At 43.4% G+C, this 17,943-nt stretch overlaps 1 protein-coding gene and 1 non-coding gene across 3 annotated transcripts in view; both read left to right on the top strand.

Annotated features, from left to right (window-relative positions):
* Positions 1–17,943, top strand: part of LOC126188839 (laminin subunit gamma-1) — a 1,176,568-nt gene that overhangs the window by 897,508 nt on the left and 261,117 nt on the right. The gene's annotated exons all lie outside the window — the stretch shown is intronic.
* Positions 2,312–2,386, top strand: Trnas-cga (transfer RNA serine (anticodon CGA)). The gene has a single exon. It is a non-coding gene; the product is annotated as a tRNA-Ser (tRNA).

The raw sequence follows: 17,943 nt of genomic DNA on the forward strand, positions 1-17,943 counted from the left end.
TCCGCATATGGATTCCTGCCATCGTTTCACCTACTTTCCACACCATTTTATTCTGAGACTATCCCCCCCCCCCCTGTTTTAGCGCTATACGAATGCCTCTAGGAGGTGATTTTAACTGTGTTCTGCACCTGTAAGATCAGGTTCCACACTATACTACATGCCAGAAACTATGTAAAGTGTTGCAGGACCTCCTGCTCCATGATACCTGGGAAGCCCAATGTGGCGACCGTTCTGGCCACATTTTTCTTACCAGTCATTCTTCAAGCCGTCTAGACAGGATATATGTCTCATGGTATCTTATATCTGCGATACAGGATGCCGAACGCTGGCCCCTGGCCTTTTCCGACCACTGTGCTTATATCTGCATGGTCCTCCTTCCACCTCACATGGTCCTCCTTCCAGCTCAATCTGTATAACGCAGCCTTGTGCCAGGGAAACTGAATACTTCTTATCTGCATGACCTGGCTTTTCGCCATCAAGTCAACGTCACATGGGCAGCCTTCGAGCGATGCCTTCCCCACTACCGCTTGACTTTGACATGGTGGATAGACTTCTCCAAACTGGCGATCTGCAGGACACTGATGAGTTATGGGAAGGTCGCAACACTGTCAACTTCTACTGTAAAAATAGAATTATTGAGATATCTTAGCACGTCTTTTTTTAATTTCAAAACGGTACTTAAAAAAACACGCCTCGTATGTGTTGTGCGCTCTACCGTTGTTTACATACTATCAGTCTCGGAATTATTAGCGATTCAGATCTGACGGTATTTTGTCACATAAGAAAGTTCGACCGACAAACGAACCCGTTGTCACGTCAAGAAATAATTCCTTTTATATCCTCTAAAGACGCTTACATTTTGTATACGCAGTTTTTTTGCGCCCTATATAGGTAGTTGTTGCTATACTACCAGGTACGCATTGAATGCTGCTACCGGCCTGCCGAGCTGACTTGGTGAACAACGTGCGAATGACATTGTACCGACAGCGCCGCTTACTGACTCAACCGCAGCTGTGTCGGCCGGGCGGCCAGGCATGACGCGTTGCGCGGGTGGAGGCGGCGGCGGCGGCGGCGGCGGCAGGACCACTTGCCGCAAAGTGAAGGCCGCGTCAGCGAGAGCCTCCAGTCCGTCCGTCCGCCCGCTGCAAGGCCGACCAGCTGTATAAGGCGCGCGCGGCGCCAAGACCCGGCCTCTACAAGGCGCCGCGCCGCGCCGACCTATGCGAGGCGCCTCTGGGCGTGAGCGGGCGTGGGCGCGGCCTTCGAGTGGCGCCGCCGGCGGGGGCGGAGGTCCCGATTGCGATAAGTGCCGACTCACCTCCGCTTCCACACGGGCACTGGATTCGCTCTGGCGAAAGGTGAATCTGGACCCTCGTGTGAGGTGCTATGCACCCAACAAGACGGATACTGAAACTTCCTGGCAGATTAAAACTGTGTGCCCGACCGAGACTCGAACTCGGGACCTTTGCCTTTCGCGGGCAAGTGCTCTACCAACTGCCAGGAAGTTTCATATCAGCGCACACTCCGCTGCAGAGTGAAAATCTCATTCTGGAAACATCCCCCAGGCTGTGGCTAAGCCATGTCACCGCAATATCCTTTCTTTCAGGAGTGCTAGTTCTGCAAGGTTCGCAGGCGAGCTTCTGTAAAGTTTGGAAGGTAGGAGACGAGGTACTGGCAGAAGTAAAGCTGTGAGTACCGGGCGTGAGTCGTGCTTCGGTAGCTCAGTTGGTAGAGCACTTGCCCGCGAAAGGCAAAGGTCCCGAGTTCGAGTCTCGGTCGGGCACACAGTTTTAATCTGCCAGGAAGTTTCATATCAGCGCACACTCCGCTGCAGAGTGAAAATCTCATTCTGGAAACATCCCCCAGGCTGTGGCTAAGCCATGTCTCCGCAATATCCTTTCTTTCAGGAGTGCTAGTTCTGCAAGGTCCGCAGGAGAGCTTCTGTAAAGTTTGGAAGGTAGGAGACGAGGTACTGGCAGAAGTAAAGCTGTGAGTACCGGGCGTGAGTCGTGCTTCGGTAGCTCAGATGGTAGAGCACTTGCCCGCGAAAGGCAAAGGTCCCGAGTTCGAGTCTCGGTCGGGCACACAGTTTTAATCTGCCAGGAAGTTTCATATCAGCGCACACTCCGCTGCAGAGTGAAAATCTCATTCTGGAAACATCCCCCAGGCTGTGGCTAAGCCATGTCTCCGCAATATCCTTTCTTTCAGGAGTGCTAGTTCTGCAAGGCTCGCAGGAGAGCTTCTGTAAAGTTTGGAAGGTAGGAGACGAGGTACTGGCAGAAGTAAAGCTGTGAGTACCGGGCGTGAGTCGTGCTTCGATAGCTCAGTTGGTAGAGCACTTGCCCGCGAAAGGCAAAGGTCCCGAGTTCGAGTCTCGGTCGGGCACACAGTTTTAATCTGCCAGGAAGTTTCATATCTGCGCACACTCCGCTGCAGAGTGAAAATCTCATTCTGAAGACGGATACTAGATGAATCTGGACCCTCGTTTGAGGTACCGAGCATATAATACACTGAGATAGCGATATGCACATATATACAGTTCGAGCGAATTGTTTGGCCACCCAGATCGCCCGACATCCATCTAACGCTTATGGGACATAACCGAGAGGTCAGTACGTGCACAAAATCCTGGACAGGCAACACTTGCGCAAATGGACGACTATAGAGGCAGTATGACTCAGCATATCTGCAGGGGACGTCCAACAACTTGTTCAGTCCATGCCACGTCGAGCTACTGCACTACGCCGGGCAAAAGGAGAGGACCGACACGATATTAGGAGGTATGCCATGATTTTTGTTACCTCAGTGTATTTCGTAAAAATGGCTTTCAGGTCTTCAGGTTGTATTTCTACCATCTCACTAGGGTGCTAGGTGTTCTTGTGGAACTTTTCCTTGCGAAATCAACCTGTGCTGTCAGAAAGACATTATATCTTTCCCTCAGTGAGGTGATGTTGCTGAGTTTACGATTCAGACCTCTCACTCGTGCAAGGTGAGGCAACATCTTCCGGGTTTGCTCTGCTATTCGCAATGTTAGCTTTCTCCCGGTTTGTCATTCTGATTGCGAGACGTGGCGTTGGCCTGACATGCTTTAGTCTGGTGCTGGCTGGAGGGAAATTTGAGAAAATTTCTCCAGTGTAACAATATCATCATTACTGTTGTTTTCCTTTCCCAAAGGAATGCGATTCTGCGATTCGCTGTAGTAACGCAAGTACTCAGCAGTCCTTTAATGAACAAAGTAAGAGCATATGGACTATCAGACCAATTGTGTGATTGGATTGAGGAGTTCGTAGATAACAGAACGCAGCATGTCATTCTCAATGGAGAGAAGTCTTCCGAAGTAAGAGTGATTTCAGGTGTGCCGCACGGGAGTATCGTAGGACCGTTGCTATTCACAATATACATAAATGACCTGGTGGATGACATCGGAAGTTCACTGAGGCTTTTTGCAGATGATGCTGTGGTGTACCGAGAGGTTGTAACAATGGAAAATTGTACTGAAATGCAGGAGGATCTGCAGCGAATCGACGCATGGTGCAGGGAATGGCAATTGAATCTCAATGTAGACAAGTGTAATGTGCTGCGAATACACAGAAAGATAGATCCTTTATCAATTAGCTACAAAATAGTAGGTCAGCAACTGGAAGCAGTTAATACCATAAATTATCTGGGAGTACGCATTAGGAGTGATTTAAAATGGAATGATCATATAATGTTGATCGTCGGTAAAGCAGATGCCAGACTGAGATTCATTGGAAGAATCCTAAGGAAATGCAATCCGAAAACAAAGGAAGTAGGTTACAGTACGCTTGTTCGCCCACTGCTTGAATACTGCTCAGCAGTGTGGGATCCGTATCAGATAGGGTTGATAGAAGATATAGAGAAGATCCAACGGAGAGCAGCGCGCTTCGTTACAGGATCATTTAGTAATCGCGAAAGCGTTACGGAGATGATAGATAAACTCCAGTGGAAGACTCTGCAGGAGAGACGCTCAGTAGCTCGGTACGGGCTTTTGTTAAAGTTTCGAGAACACACCTTCACCGAAGAGTCAAGCAGTATATTGCTCCCTCCTACGTATATCTCGCGAAGAGACCATGAGGATAAAATCAGAGAGATTAGAGCCCACACAGAGGCATACCGACAATCCTTCTTTCCACGAACGATACGAGACTGGAATAGAAGGGAGAACCGATAGAGGTACTCAAGGTACCTTCCGCCACACACCGTCAGGTGGCTTGTGAAGTATGGATGTAGATGTAGATGTAGATGTACATCAAATGAAAAAAGAAAATGACGTGACTCTAACGCAGCCCGGGCAGATTTCTAGTCTGTCGCCTTAGCAAGCTGCACGAACGCCGCTGCTAAACCGTTAGCACTATCGTAAGATATTCACCAGCTGCGTAATACTTTGAACCGCGATTTCTCGAAAACGCCTGAGGAGCACAGCATACTAGAGTATCCTTTGTTACATCTAAGTAAGTACTACAATTGGCCGCGCGGGATTAGCCGAGCGGTTTAAGGCGCTGCAGTCATGGACTGTGCGGCTGATCCCGGCAGAGGTTCGAGTCCTCCCTCGGGCATGGGTGTGTGTGTTTGTCCTTAGGCTAATTTAGGTTAAGTAGTGTGTAAGCTTAGGGACTGATGACCTTAGCAGTTAAGTCCCATAAGATTTCACACACATTTGAACATTTTTACTACAACTGTCTGAAAGGTGAGCAACAGTGGTAACTCATTCGGTGTTTGCATGCCTTGTTTGCGGTTAAATGATACGACCTACAAATAAAAAATGTCTACACCTACAAATAAAAGGGTCCAAGGTTCGCTCTCCGGTCAGTCAGAAGATATTTTTTATGTCACGTAGCGCTTCTACCTCTAGCAAAGACTTGCTAATGTGGAAAATTTCAAGCTGCCTGTGGTCCAGAATATACATTGATGTTTAGGTCCCCCAATAAATGACAGTACGTTTGTTCAAAGGTTGGAGGAAAGGAGGGGCATACTATTTCCAGTAGGAATGTGCCTGGTGAAGTATGTAGTGTTTAAAATAATTTTCACATTTATGAAAGTTTTACCATTACTTACTCTACAAACATTATTCGAGAAGCGTTATTTGTTTAAAGTAAGTTTACTTTCTTTACGTCTTGGGGTAGAGCGGACTGTTCGAAATCCGACCTATTGTGGTGCCCAGTTCCTTTCAGCCAAATATAGGGTGTAATAAGTATAAGTGCAGATATTTCTATAGGTGACTGGGGATGGTGTACTCAACACATTACATGAGTATTTACGTCATTTACAGACTAGTGATTATAGCTATTACAAATCGTATATTTTTATGTTGGGTACTACCTACGAATACATGTGGCCAGAGTGTGCCATTAATGTTTATATTCCCCTGGGCAGCAGTTCAGATGCTGAAGTGCGGATGCATGGATGCAAAACTGTTAGTCCACCTAGTGGTACATTATGACTGTGCAGAAAAAATCAGGTCGTAAAGTTTGTGTCATGTTTGGGGGACGACTGTTTGACGCAGTGGAAAAACGACGACACACTGACATGTGTACATATTAAGGCTCTACAAATAAAAATATCTGCACTTATACCCATTATACCCTGTATAGTGAGGCAGGGGGAGGGAGTCCTGTCAGGAATGTTTGGGAGGTGATTTCTAGTCCCAGCATTTGCTTTGCAGCCTAGAGAAATCCCCCATATGACCCAGACTGCGAGTTAGAGCATCTTTTTAAGTGTGTAGGAAAGTGGACTCGATGATCTGCTCAACATGTTTATTGTATCTACGCACATACCGATTCGGACGTGCAGAATGACAATACTCCATTTACATAAATTTGTAAGTTTTCGACGAGGAGGACGAGGAGGAAGGCGAGAAGATTAGTGTTTAACGTCCCTTCAACAACGAGGTCATTAGGAGACGGAGCATAAGCTCGAATTAGGGAAAGATGGAGAAGGAAAGTGGCCGCGCCGTTTAGAGGAACCACTCCGGCATTTGTCTTAAGCGATTTTGGGGTTAAAAAATGGCTCTGAGCACTATGGGACTTAACTTCTGAGGTCATCAGTCCCCTAGACTTAGAACTACTTAAACCTAACTAACCTAAGGACATCACAGACATCCATGCTCGAGGCAGGATTCGAACCTGCGACCGTAGCGGTCGCGCGGCTCCAGACTGAAGCGCCTAGAACCGCTCGGCCACACCGGACGGCAAGAGAATTAGAGTAAGAAGCATAAGTAGTACCCCCAGCTTTTTAAAATTTTAATGTGGATGGATCGATTTTATATAGAGTGAAGAGAAAGAAAAAAAGTTTTGGGCTAACTATAAGTTATCCATTTCATTTTTCTGATTTAAGAGTAGCACATTTTATTTTTATGAACAGCAAGGTGATGTATAAAGCCGATTTATTCTTGAATTATCAACATAGAGCTGGTAACAACCCTATTTCCAGTGTAGTTCGCTAATTTGTAAATTGCCGTACCCATTATCGCTTTTAGCGGCAAAGGCTCGATTACACAATCCCTGGCTGGTGATAAAATCATACATACACGGGATTGTGAATCCACCTTTGACTTCTTAGGAAGAGATTTAGCCATTATAAGTCTCCGAAACATTGGAGAGCAATAATGCCCCGTCACTGATCACTTCGTATTCATTCCACAATGCACATGAGCTATATTGGAGTAAGAAAAGTTTCACGTGCATTAACTGGCGTGGATAAGATTTGCATCCTCCTTTTCCTCTTAGTCCTCAAAAACTGACTGATGTCATAATTAAATCATATTATTTATTTATAAAAGATAGTGCAATGGTATGACGGCCTCGTCTTATCGTACTTACGAAATCGAAACAGCTGAGTTACAAACACCATTCGCTTAAAACACGGTTCTGGTAGCCGTCGCGCTTTCGCAGCTGCGCCTGACACGGGGGTAGCCGGTTCGAATCCAGGTGTTAGAAAAAAACTTTCGCCGCTAGTATTCGGCCGGCAAGGGGAGGAGAAATGGTGGTGGCGTACAGTTCCTGATCAGCAAACTTTGCGCCACTACAAAGCACTACGCTGTACTACCACTCATCGCAGTCATACACACTGCATAGATACACGACTGAGACTTTATAACAGCTTGGACGAAACTATCGACGACCTTCTATTTATCCACTAAATGGGAAAATTTTAGCTGACAATATAGCGACATGGAATTCCTCAGGACAGATTTACACAAATGAATCCAAACAAAATGATGGAGCAGCAGGTGATTTAGTAGGTAGCATGACGAATAAAGGGGGCAAACTCAAGCTTCCTGATGTAGCGTCCATACTCACTGGAGAACTTGAAATCATTTTAGAGGCACCTAAATAAGTAAAAGGAGTTCAAGAAGAAACAATCATTATTTTATCAGATTCATGTTCAGCACTATGCTACTAAAATCCTGTTCTGCCAAAAAACGAAGTAAGAGCACGATTACACTATGGGCGAAGACTTGTAGTGAAATAAAGAGAAATAAAGAAGTAGACATTGGCCAGGGAAGCTGTGTATAATGGGTTAGCGAAATACCATAAAGCGCCGCCTTACTATCTTCCACGTGCCGTAAGAACTATAATCAGGGCCCGATGGAACGAAAAACTGCACCGGTCTTACGAAATTAAAGGTACCACAGGGGTTCCTAATCTCCCTTCCCGTTTTGGTACCAAATTTACAAGTATAGCAGAAATTTCATAGCGACAGTGGCGCGTTCGTTTTAATGAGATTCGAGCAGCACTGCAGTGCCTCAACATTATCCAGTCTCCTAAATGGAGCAGTGAGGACGACGTTGACCTCATATTCTTCAGCTGTGACAGAATACATCAAGAAACCGCGATTCTTCTGCAATGTGTGATATTCTTCGGGAATGCGTTACCAACGAAAACTCAAGCTCCTTCAGCGGCAAAAGACCTAAAACTGCATAGACTGCTATACGACATTATAGTCGAAGGACAGATCATTTTACAGTACAACATAGTAAATGATTAAGTATGCTTTGTTTATCAACCCACCTTTTCTTTCAGTAAATTTGCTTTAATAATTTTAGATCACACAGTAATTTTCAAGTAAAATAAATTACTTGTTAATTGTTGTTACCCTCCTAATTCCTGAGAGTAGATTTTATGAATGAAACGTTTCTTTTGGAGGTCAAATTATGAAAAAAAAAGCTTGTTTGAAGTGAAAGTACATGTCGTTGCCGAATATAGCCCCTGCACTACATCGAGAAAATATATCTCTGATTGTTGTAATGAAATAAACAATCACTTATTCGACAGTGGAGGGTATATTACCATATTACAGCTTGTTTAAAAAAAAACGAGTTGTGGACTGAATGAACACAGTGCACATTGTAAAGCGTACACTTGAATCAGACATAGCGTGTTAAAGGTGTAGCAAGTAAAATCTGGTGTAGCATGTACATTAATAAGCCGCTATTTCAGAGTCAATTCAAATTGCACGTTACCTATCTAGCGGCTTCCAGGGGCAACAAATATTTGATTTTCAATATTTTGCATAATTATTGACCAAATTTAAAAAATTAAAATGCTGACATAATCTACTCATTAAGAGGTATTATCTTATTTTAAATGTTTAACACAGTAAAACAAGTACTACAATTACAAGCATGGTACATGTACTGACGTAGCATAACTGAAGGCGCGCAAATACCCGGACATCATTCGTCCAGTATTTGTGAATGAGGGCACTTAGCTATTTCTAACAAACATTATACGTAATTTCAAACTTTTGCTACACTTCTGCTCGCGTACATGCTTACAGATAAATATTTAACACGCTAGCTCATTCGCAAGGTCATCAGACTCTTAAAGCCTTTTTATGTATGAGTGTTCAATTATTTAAAGAATCGCGGGTTTACTGGTATTTGTTTAATGTGTAATCATTACTTTCTACATCTACATCTACATTTATACTCCGCAAGCCACCCAACGGTGTGTGGCGAAGGGCACTTTACGTGCCACTGTCATTACCTCCCTTTCCTGTTCCAGTCGCGTATGGTTCGCGGGAAGAACGACTGTCTGAAAGCCTCTGTGCGCGCTCTAATCTCTCTAATTTTACATTCGTGATCTCCTCGGGAGGTATAAGTAGGGGGAAGCAATATATTCGATACCTCATCCAGAAACGCACCCTCTCGAAACCTGGCGAGCAAGCTACACCGCGATGCAGAGCGCCTCTCTTGCAGAGTCCGCCACTTGAGTTTGTTAAACATCTCCGTAACGCTATCACGGTTACCAAATAACCCTGTGACGAAACGCGCCGCTCTTCTTTGAATCTTCTCTATCTCCTCCGTCAACCCGATCTGGTACGGATCCCACACTGATGAGCAATACTCAAGTATAGGTCGAATGAGTGTTTTGTAAGCCACCTCCTTTGTTGATGGACTACATTTTCTAAGGACTCTCCCAATGAATCTCAGCCTGGTACCCGCCTCACCAACAATTAATCTTATATGATCATTCCACTTCAAATCGTTCCGCACGCATACTCCCAGATATTTTACAGAAGTAACTGCTACCAGTGTTTGTTCCGCTATCATATAATCATACAATAAAGGATCCTTCTTTCTATGTATTCGCAATACATTACATTTGTCTATGTTAAGGGTCAGTTGCCACTCCCTGCACCAAGTGCCTATCCGCTGCAGATCTTCCTGCATTTCGCTACAATTTTCTAATGCTGCAACTTCTCTGTATACTACAGCATCATCCGCGAAAAGCCGCATGGAACTTCCGACACTATCTACTAGGTCATTTATATATATATATCATTTTCCAGTAGTATATTTAAATAATAGCAGCAACTACTTTAGTTGAACAGTAATATCAACAAATAACTGGTAATTTAATCGCTGCTGCTATGGGGGATCTTCCAGTCAGTTGACATCCCCTATCTTTCTTCTTATATTTTGAACTTACAAAACAAACTACATGTGCCTTATTGATCTTTGTTGCAGGTGAGTTCCAAAGCTGCCACTCTGTTTCTGTCGCCCATACTGTGTAAGAGTTCTAAAGAACGGTAAGCTACAACCGTTTTCCTGTTATTTGATTTCTTGAATTTAATATTCTCCTGGCGATAAAAGCTATAAATACTTATTTCCGTTAAAAATATGGAATGTAATGTAAATAATTTCGCAGGTTCAGGCTAAGATAACTTTACCTCAAGGTTAGAATAAGAATAGAATAATGCCTAGCTGCAACAAAGCACTTGTATGTAAAGTATAGCTAGTAGCAGTCAAAGATAATAATTAACAGGTCGCAAATAGAGAGACACTAATCTTCTTAAGAGATATAGACTTAGTTTTTATCGCTGGCCTATTTCTACTATTTTCGACGCTCATCTAATTTTTTCTTTCGGCAGCTCCCAGCGAGTTCGTGTAAATTCTCTCTTCTGTTTTAGCTGCGCTAGAATATAGACGTGCCTACATTGTCGTCCCTGGTTATAAGTATCGAATAGTCTTTTTATAGCATAGAAATGTAAAATCGGCCGTGGATATCAACTTAATTTCATTACATATGAGTACCCATAAGATGCAGCATTATGCTAAGAAACTACAAAGTCCTTCTTGGGAACTAAGGGGCCATAATGTTGTTTATATCAAATGTTTTATATGAACGGTTTCAGGCTGCTACACACTTAACAAGTTGACAGTCATTCTGAGTCTGGCTGTACGGGTGGTTTACAAAATCCGTTAATAAAAAAGCTCACAATAACAAGAACCACCGACCATGTTTTTCCACTGTTTTCCAACCTACTTTTAGAAGGAATTTACAAAATAAAGTATTGGAGGTCTCACCAAACTAACTGAAGATCAACTCACACTGAACTGCCTTCTGGGACCTCTCAAAAATCTACATATAAACATGACTCTCCCCACCAATTTAAGCGATGAGAATTCAAAGAAAAGAAGCACGAAATGCACTTCATGATAAAATTAAGGCCCGTGTTGGCTAGCACTGTTCTAATTTATATTACTTTTAAGTCAAACGAGTTTCTCCTTTACCAAATTAATGGTAATGAAAACGTATTTGAGTCCCCAGTTCTCTCTAGAATTCGTTCTGGCACCTTAACAAAATAAAATAAAAGGAAGTTTCACAAAATTACAAACGACTGTGACAAATGAGCGATCTGCCTCATTTTTTGGTAACGTTAATTCATCTGATGCGATTGCATTGCAGTGATAGGTGTAAAACTTGATGGTTTTTCCTCTAGCATTAGCTTAATGAACATTAGTTTTGAAAACAGTCATTTAACTGAATTTTGATATTCATTATTACTTCTTCCGTTAATAACTAATACAATTTCGGAATTAGCCAAATTAGTAGGTCCCCCATGAAATCTGTTATGATCTTTAGTTGTTGTAAATCTTCAATTCATGGTAGAAAAATATGGGGTACTGAATTTACCTGGTTTCAACATTTGAAAAATGGATTTCTTACAAGAATCCTAAACTACAATTTCGGAAGGACTGTATGGTATTTATGGAATCAGCAATGTTGTGCTGTTGTTATAAACATATCATTCTTACAAAAATAGAATTTACATGATATCAATTTAGTTTATGCTCAAAGAGTCTGTCGCCAGGTGTCGCGATCAACTTCAGTAATCGATAATGAAATTTGCACTCATCTAGGCCCTCTGCGTCATATATGACATATAAGGACATTACATATTATGTTATGAGACCAAAGACGCTAATGTGTTTGATTATATTGTTTATTATTACAGCCTATTCCGATGGGTTACCATTTCAGATGATCTGTGAAAAGTACATAGTTTGGTGCAATATTTCGATTTTTTTAAGTAGATGATTTAACGTAGTATAGAATTATGGTTTGGTACGTGCATCAGGTGGCTGCGATACTTGTGCGGGTTCAGTGTTCTATCTGTGAAAAACGGGTCAATGAGCTGGTGATTCACTATACCACACCACACGTTTATACTCCATGGACCCTGACGTTCCACCTGTCGAAATCAACGCGGATTGTCAACAGACCAACAGTGCATGTTTCTGCAGTTTACCTGGTTTTGATTGGTAAATGTGGCTTCATCACTTAACAAGAACATGATATATCTGGAGTATCCTGTCTTAATGCCCATGTACAGAAGTTAACACGATCCTCATAATTGTTTCCATGCAGCTGTTGATGGAGAGAGATGTGATGGGGATAGAACCTATGTCGATGGAGAATGCATAGGACACTAGCCTCATTGAATGCCACTTCTTCATGAGATGGCGCGAGAGCTAAAGAGCGGATCAACTGCAACAGCAACAAGAACGTTAACTTCGCCCTCTTTTGCTGTCGCAAACGCCGTAAAAGAACGAACTGCATTATTCCTACACTCTCCGTACACCAAGAGCATATCGACTTTTTCTGCATTGGGTAAATCCCGTCGACCATTCACGACCTACTGCTTGGACTGTCACGCGGTATCTGACTAGCAAGTCGCACTGCACTCAAGGAACACACAAGCACACTCTAAGCAAATATAAAAACATCGCACCTAGCAACGACGCAGGTCGAATGGCGCAAGCAGTGTCGGTGTGAAAACTTTTCGGAATACGGTATCTCCTAAACTGACACACTAGAATCCTGCAACAAACACAATTGACATTCATAGTTACCCTACTTTTACTTTGTTAATGTCAATAGCATTGTTCCATTTAAAAAGTGTAAGTTTGTACAAAAAACACACTTACCGAAATCAAGTCATTGGATAACAACGCCGCGCGACCGCTACGGTGGCAGGTTCGAATCCTGCAGGCATGGATGTGTGTGATGTCCTTAGGTTAGTTAGGTTTAAGTAGTTCTAAGTTCTAGGGGACTGATGACCACAGATGTTAAGTCCCATAGTGCTCAGAGCCATTTGAACCATTTTTTTCGGATAACAACACGAGTCCCTGACTAGCAGTATATTCTGTGAAAATTGCACATCAATAGCACTTTCCGTTTGCGCAATATTTGCGGTGCAAGTTTTAGGTGATTCACCCTGTATAATGATTTTGAAATTAAATCACAGTATGGGATGTGTCTGGTAGCGATAATGCTTGCAGACAATGACTGCTAGCAGGTCACAAATGGGCGCAGTTCGGTCCACCTACAGCCACAGACATCAGACTGGCCACCGCCGCCGCCTCCACGTCTTGGAGTGAGGGAGGGGGAGGGGGGACTCCCGGCAACAAAGCGGCGCGCGTGACCGCCACATCGTTCCCCCTCTCCCCTCCCCCCCTTAACATCCCCGCACGTTTCGCTTTCCTCCGCCGTCCCCATTATTTTGCCGTCGTCTAGATATTCCCAGCCTTATTTACAGCAGCTGGACTTCAGGAGGAATGTCCCCGCTGTCTGGCTCCGTCTATATTTAACTTTCCAAAACGAGCCATTGCCTTCTACAGTCGAATCCAGGCTGCTAGCGATTCGTAGACGTCACCTACTCGACTCGCATTATTTCTCTCTCGCGGTTGGGGAAAGAGCAGATAATGACTTCTTTCAAGTCTGATAGAAAGGCGGGAGCTAAATTAGGCTCTCACTGTCCTTTATTTTAGACCGACTCCGCGACAAAAGAGACTTAGCCGTTTACGTCTCATTAACAACATACATTGTCGATGAGGAAACGTCCTTTTAGCACTGTCAGAACTGTACTACGGCCCCTATCCTGACAATCATGGCTCCCATTAATTCCTATCAAGCAGTCATGGACCCCAGCGCCCTTTAGAAACGAACTCCTCTCATGCTAGTCTTATATGTAGCTTCATCGCGAATCTCCGCGTCGTATTATGCATGTCGTATATGCCCGTTTCTGCCGTTCTAGGTCACGTCTACTATAATTATAGTATGAAGAACTACCCTGTACTGTAAAAGTGCAGATTTCTTGACTTTTCGTACCTTCCCCATTCCAAGCGCCTTATTCGTTGTATTATTTACGTACAATGAATTTTTTATATTTATGTGAATAAAGATTCATTATTAAGTAAATATCACATCTTTAGTGCTGTGTTGCTTTCGTTGTGAGATTTGATTTTATAATGTTGTGTGCCTTTGACACGGAACAATTATCTGCTTCATAACTTCATTGCATTTCCAGATTTCAGTGTTAATAATAGGGAGTAGAGAGAAGGAGATTTTCCTGACGTCAATGAGTGACGTCTAAAAGAATGTTGCAACGCCAGAAGACTATAGAGTAATGCAAGAAAACTTGTACAGGATCGACAGTTGGTGTACGGTCTGTCAGTTCACCTTGAACGTAATTCAATGCTGCGTATTACCAACAAATAAGCGAAGAGATGCATTACTGTTCGATTACGCTATTGGCGATAAATCATTAGAAATCGTGACTACTAGGAAAAAACTAGGCCTAGCCCTTTGTAGCACCATAAAATGCAATGATCACTGAAAAACTAATAGTAGGACCTGATTTGATGCGTTAGAGACGGTTTGCGGAGCTCTGCGACTGTGAAAACAATGGGTTTGTTTATAAATAACTTTTCTGCTCCCAGTCACGATTTTATTTATATTTTACACTACGCGTTTCCGGAGATGATTCCCATTTTCAAGAGCGTTGTTCTCTGTATACTATGCCATTTTTACGTAATGTTTTTGATGTGTATGTTGTGGTTTGTTCTGTTGACTTTTAAGTTTTTTAATGTTAGATTTGTGCAGAATCTCGCACATGTTAAACATCGCATACAATTTTCTGTGCAGAGTATACATTGAGAATAACTTACGTAACCATGCATGACAGGGTGTTTTGTACCACAAACTGATCGTTCCGTTTCCAGTCCCACTCGCAGATGGAGCGGGGGAAAAAGAATGTCTGCATGCCTGCGTAAGAACCTTTTCTCTTGTCTTGGCGATCCTTAATACACGACATGTACGTTGCTGGCAGTAGGATCGTTCCTCAGTCTCTCGCAAACGCCCGTCCTCTTAAACTTCCCCAATAATTTTTCGCAAAATTAACGTCTTACCCCTCCAGGAATTCCTGTTTGAGTTCACGAAGCACTTTTGTTACACTCGCATGTTCGTTGAAGCTACGGATAACAAATTTGACCATGCGAGTTTCCTACTGCCGATCTTACGGGACCGTTCCATTTCCTGTCGCTTTGCAACGTTGCGCCTAGGTAATTTATCGACGTGAATAAGGTGCACGCCACAAATACTGAATTCGAATATTTTTCCTATTCGTCTGCGTTAATTCACATTTGCCTAAGTTTAGTGCAAGCTGCCATTCATCACATCAAATAGAAATTCAGTGTAAGTCGTCCTATGTACTCCTACAGTCTCCCAACGGCGACACTTTACACTACACCATAATCAGCGAACAGTCGTGGAATGCTCCTCACCTTATCCGTCAGACTGTTTATGTATATGAAAAACAAGAGTGGTCCCATCATACTTCCCTGAGGCACTCTTGGCGATTTCTTCGTCTCCGATGACCAGTCGCCGCCAGGACACCGTGTGGGGCTCTAACCCTCAAAAAGTTTTCGAGCCGCTCGCTTATCTTATAACACATTCCGCATGCTTGAACCTTCGCTAACAGTCTGCTGTGTGGTTAAAAAAACACCTTTCGGAAATCTAGGTATATGATATCTGCTTGTTGCCCTTCGTCCACAGTTCGCAGGATATCGTACGAGAAATTGTAAGCTGAGTTTCGCACGAGCAGTGCTTTCTAAATCCGTGCTAATTTTTGGATGAAAGCTGCTTCTATCTTTCTCTTTCTCTCTCTCTCTCTCTCTCACTTTCTCAATTTATTATATTCGAAGGTAGAATACGATAGGGGAATTGGAAACCACATTATACCGTAATATGGATGACTGGAAAGGAAACACAACCTCGTGTCCCTCCACTGTGTAAGTCACTCCTCCACTTTGGCCTGTGTATCATAAATTGTAAGAACGGGAGTTCATTGCCCGTCTACCTCTTTGGTAGCCTGGCAGTTTCATCATATTCTGTAAGAGCTATTTTGTAGTCCAAATTCCTCTAAACTCTTTATTGTTGCGTGACACACGGAAAACATTTCGTTATAAGTTTTCAATGTCTAAGAGTATTCTAAAACTTGCACAACACTTAAAAAATACGTCCACTGTTAATGTTCAGTGCCGAGCATAACGGAGCAGGATTTCGCAATTTCACTTCCAACTGATGACGAATCTTATTGGATACTGTACTCTAAAAAAGCAGGTGCTTTACATTGACACATAATGAAAGATCGGCCTCACTGTTTCGCTTCGTTTTCGTAAATTTGCTCCAATACGTTTTGGCACAAACGGTACCCCAGTTACGCAAAAGCAAACGAGCGAAACTTTTATTGTATCTAAGATATAAAAAAGTGGAAAGCGCATCGTGATCGCATCACAAATTCTTATACTGATGCGCCAGAACATTAAGACCACTGCCCACCGCGAGATTGCAAGCCGTTGGGATCACTGGACGCTATAAGAAAAGTGTACTTACAAGCGGAGAAGAGACGAATGAGGAATCATTCTAGCGACGATACAGGCCATAAGGGAGGAAATCCACTGACATAAGCGACTTTGACGGAGGTCAGGTTTTATGGTTAGGCGCCTGCAAATAAGCATCTCGGAAACTGCGAAGCTGGTCGCCTGTCCGCGTTCTTCAGTCGTCAGCCTCTGTGGAAAGCGCAAGGCCCGTGAAATCACGAGTACGCAGAAGGTGTTGGACGTCCAAACCGCCTGACAGGATATGAAGGTAGGAGGCATGCCAGCTCTGTCAAGCTGGATAGGTGACAATGTGTGGCAGATCTGACGACAGGGTACAGTACCGGTGCAGGTAAGAGTGTGCACATTGTTGAACATGGGGCTTCGCAGCAGACTACCTGTTGCGTGTTCCCATGTCGACCCTACGACATCGTCACTTACGACTACACTGAATACGGTGTCAGAGATTCCACCTTTGAGCAATAGAAATGTGTCACCTGTTCGGGTGAACCATGTTCCATGTTATACCAAGTCGATGATCATGTCCGGATACGCCGTCAGCCAGGCAAACTGCTGCTCGAAACATGTACCGCGCCGCGGACGTGGGCTGGTGGGTATTATGTTATGTGTTAAGTTATGAAGGACAATAACCTGGGTTTCCATGGAACTTATGGCAGTAATCAAAGGCACCGTATAACTGTGCACTACGTGATAGTTATTGTGGACCACACGCATCTTTTTCATTTTCGATCTCTTCTCCTACGGCTATAGCATCTTCCAGCAGGATAATCATCTGAGCCACAAGGCCAGAATCGTACTACAGTGGTTTGAGGTGCATGATAGTAAACTCACGTTGATATTTTGGCCATCAAATGCACCTGATGCGAAGCCGATGGATCTTACGTGGAACGCTATCAGTCGTCAGTTCCGAACCCACAAACCATCGTTCGGTAATATACAGGAGTTGTGTGATCTGCGCCTAGACTTCTGGTGCCACATACTTCCGGAACCTACTAAGGACTTATAGAATCTACTTCAGCTCATCAGTGTATTTTGGGCGTTGAAGGCATGTTTTGTGGCAGTATCAGAAGTTTCAGTGCAACAGAGATGTGTAATCATGATGGCAGAGTACATCTTGCAGTAATAATATTTCAAAATTGATCTCATCGGTATTATAAGCCTTCGTTACTGATTATGACAAATGTCTCGTCATACGGAGTCCATTAACATAGATCCGCATACCATAAAAATGTGTGTGTGTGTGTGTGTGTGTGTGTGTGTGTGTGTGTGTGTGTGTTCCCCATCTCCTCCTAAACCACTGGATAGATTTCAACCGGAACTGCTACACATATCCCTTGCTGCCAGGCTACAATCGGTGTGGGTTGTTCAAATGGCTCTGAGCACTATGGGACTTAACTTCTGAGGTCATCAGTCTCCTAGATCTTAGAACTACTGAAACCTAACTAACCTAAGGA

The sequence above is a fragment of the Schistocerca cancellata genome, chromosome 5, assembly GCF_023864275.1.
Source record: "Schistocerca cancellata isolate TAMUIC-IGC-003103 chromosome 5, iqSchCanc2.1, whole genome shotgun sequence".
NCBI classification, from domain to species: domain Eukaryota; kingdom Metazoa; phylum Arthropoda; class Insecta; order Orthoptera; family Acrididae; genus Schistocerca; species Schistocerca cancellata.